Raw genomic sequence first — 3,197 nt, 5'->3', positions numbered from 1 at the left:
TCCTCCCTTTTTTTTTAACCCGAACGCCCCGATGACGGGTCGGTTGGCGGCCGCCCGAGCCAATCAGCGAGCGCGCTGACCAACCGTCACTGGCCGAGGGACCCACGATCCACCAATCCGAGCCGCGCCGGTTGGTCCCAGCCAATCAGGAGCGGCGCTGTCCGCGACCGCGGTCTAAGCCAATCGAGAAGCGGCACTGAGCGGCCGCCGACCAATCGGAGAGGCGGCGGATTTCGTTCGTCACGCCGCCCTCCCTCTCGTCCAATCAGCTGTCAGCCCGAGGCTTCCATTGGCGGCGTGCGGATCCGCACATCCACCAGCTGTGGCTGTGGGCGTGGCTCCGCTCCAGCCACAGAGAGAGAGAGAGAGAGGGAGGGGCGCAGTCAGAGGATAATAATAATAATAATAATAATAATAATAATAATAATCCTCGCATTTGATATAGCGCTTTTCACGTCGGGAGGACGTCCCAAAGCGCTTCACAGAACACACTGTAAAGTGAATTGACTGTATATTTGTGGGCGAACGCGGCAGCCAATTGCGCACAGCAATGTCCCACAAACAGTCGTAGGTTGAAAATGACCAATTTATTATTGTTTTTGGGTTTTGGAGGGATTATTATTAGGCTCTGTGTGGAGTAAGGAAACTTGCCCAAGGTTTCGCCCTCTGCCTGGAATTGAACTCAGGTCTCTCGCTTGCAAAGCGAGTGCTCTAACCACTGAGCTACAGGACGCTACAGGATACTAATAATAATAATAATCCTTGCACTTGACACAGCGCCTTATCGCGTCTCCGAGATGCCTCAAAGCGCCTCGCGGTGGGGGTGGGGTGGGGGGGGCGGGGGGCTGCGCCGCCACCGCGGCCACTCGTGCGCGGCAACGCCCCCCCCCCCCAAACGTCCGTGGAGTGAGCGACAAAAAAAAAGAGAGGAATCTCGTACCCCCCCACCCACACCCCCCAAAAAAAATATACGGTCAATTCGCTTTACGGTGCATTATTCCGCGAAGCGCTTTTGGGACGTCGAGAAGACGTGAAAAGCGCTCTATCAGATGCAAGGATTATTTATTATTATTATTATTATTATTAGATATCATACGTATTTCTTGGCCAGGACGTCGTGAGCAACTCCCTCCCCTTTTTCCGAATCAAATGAATGAATATGCAAAAAAAGAAGGGAGGTTTATATCGCAGCGTTCCGAGCGCTACCCCGCGTGAAGGCTGGGATGTAAGTGCAAGTTGTTCTCGTTAGACTTAACCCATTTTTTAAAAAAAATACACAGCTTTTGGTCATCTTTCCTCTCTTGTACCATCAGCTCCCGGTGCCCCGCCAAAACTGGCAGCTTTGGGACGTCGTCCCGACTTGCAAGGAGCTGATTTAAGTGTAAAATGTTTAGCAATGAGCCCCGTGTTTTTAAAAGCTTTTTTCTTCCATGTCAATTGTCGGATAATGCTCTCTGTCAATGGGGCACATTTTTAAAATTAATTTCATGCATATTCCTACCTAGTCAAAGACAAGTCCTCACTCACTCACTCCGCACCTGTTACCAAGTAGTGACAGCTGTGCCAGCCTTTCTTGTTCGTCAATTTGCTACGCACTGTCTGAAGATTAGGGCAGGTGTCCATATTGTATCTGTTAATATAAAATAGTGTTAGGTCTTCGATCGACAGATCATAGCATACACAATACAGATGTCCGAAGATCTATTTTTACATGTACTGTATCTCCAGTTGACACATTCTTCCCTTTTACTTTTGCTGTATAAATACATTTCAGCCCCTAACACTGCTGACTGTTATGGACAAATTTATCACCACAATCCTTAGTATATTTGGCAGCTCATCTTCGCAGAGAGAGAGAAAAGAATTTGACTCATCTTTGCTTCACTGAGATTCTATACTGCATATTTTTTTCATTGGTGGCATTTCTATTAAACTACAAATTTGCAGCGCCTGAAGAAAGAGGGCTATAGTTAAGTCAGTTTTCCATTGAAGATTAACACCAGTCATGTCTAGACAATGCTTTTTTATTAAACATCGTCAGTACTGCAGCACAGCCGAAGGTGGTTTTATTCTCCGAAAGTAGTACTGCCAAAGGCAGTAATGCCACCAAATTGCAGCTGGGGTGCAATGTATTTCCTGATCGTGGATGAATTTACAGCTTAACCCTTTGGAAATTGAGCCTGAACTAAAAATTGTAATGGTGACTTTGAAATAACTGCATGCGGTTTGGGCTATTTGGAGTGGTTTGCATTGCTGTGGAATCTGCCTTACCTGGTGCATTCCCCTATACCTCCGCCCCCAACCTCCAGATTGCATGTATGGTTACCTCCCCTTTCTCCCCTGCTCGGCATCTGACCCCGCAATTGTGAAGTGCTCCGAGACATTATCGTATATGAAGTGCGCTATAATAATAATCCTTGCATTTGATATAGCGCTTTTCACGTCTTCTCGACGCCTAAAAGCGCTTCACAGAATAGACTGTAAAGTGAATTGCCATATTTGTGGGCGAAACGTGGCAACCAATTGCGGACAGCAGTGTCCCACAAACAGTCGTGAATTGAAGTGACCAATTTATCATTATTTGTTTTCTTGAGGGATTATTATCAGGCGCGTGGAGCAAGGAAACTTGTCCTGGGTTTCACCCTGGCGGGAATCGAACCCAGGTCTCTCGCTTGTGTGGCGAGTGCTCTAATCCCTGAGCTACAGGACTCTACAATAGGTTTTTGCATTCTATATCACCTACTGTGCAAGGCATTTCAGAGTAAATGGTCAGGAATGTCACGTTAAAGGTACTTTGGCCAATTTTGGAAATTAGGCATGTATGAGTGATACAATGAAACTGATAACTCATCACCCCAGGAAAAATGGCTCAAATAAATAATAATAATCCTTGCATTTGATATAGTGCTTTTCACGTCTTCTCGACGTCTCAAAGCGCTTCACAGAATAGACTGTAAAGTGAATTGACCGTATATTTGTGGGCGAAACGCGGCAGCCAATTGCGCACAGCAATGTCCCACAAACAGTCGTGGATTGAAAATGACCAATTTATTATTGCTTTGTTTTGGAGGGATTATTATTAGGCTCTGTGTGGAGTAAGGAAACTTGCCCAAGGTTTCGCCCTGTCTGGAATTGAACCCAAGGGTCTCGCTTGCAAGGAAAGTGCTCTAACCACTGAGCTATAGGACTCCTAAATG

The sequence above is a fragment of the Callorhinchus milii genome, unplaced genomic scaffold (assembly GCF_018977255.1).
Source record: "Callorhinchus milii isolate IMCB2004 unplaced genomic scaffold, IMCB_Cmil_1.0 Scaffold5, whole genome shotgun sequence".
Taxonomy (NCBI): Eukaryota; Metazoa; Chordata; class Chondrichthyes; order Chimaeriformes; family Callorhinchidae; genus Callorhinchus; species Callorhinchus milii.
This window is presented reverse-complemented; position numbering follows the sequence as displayed.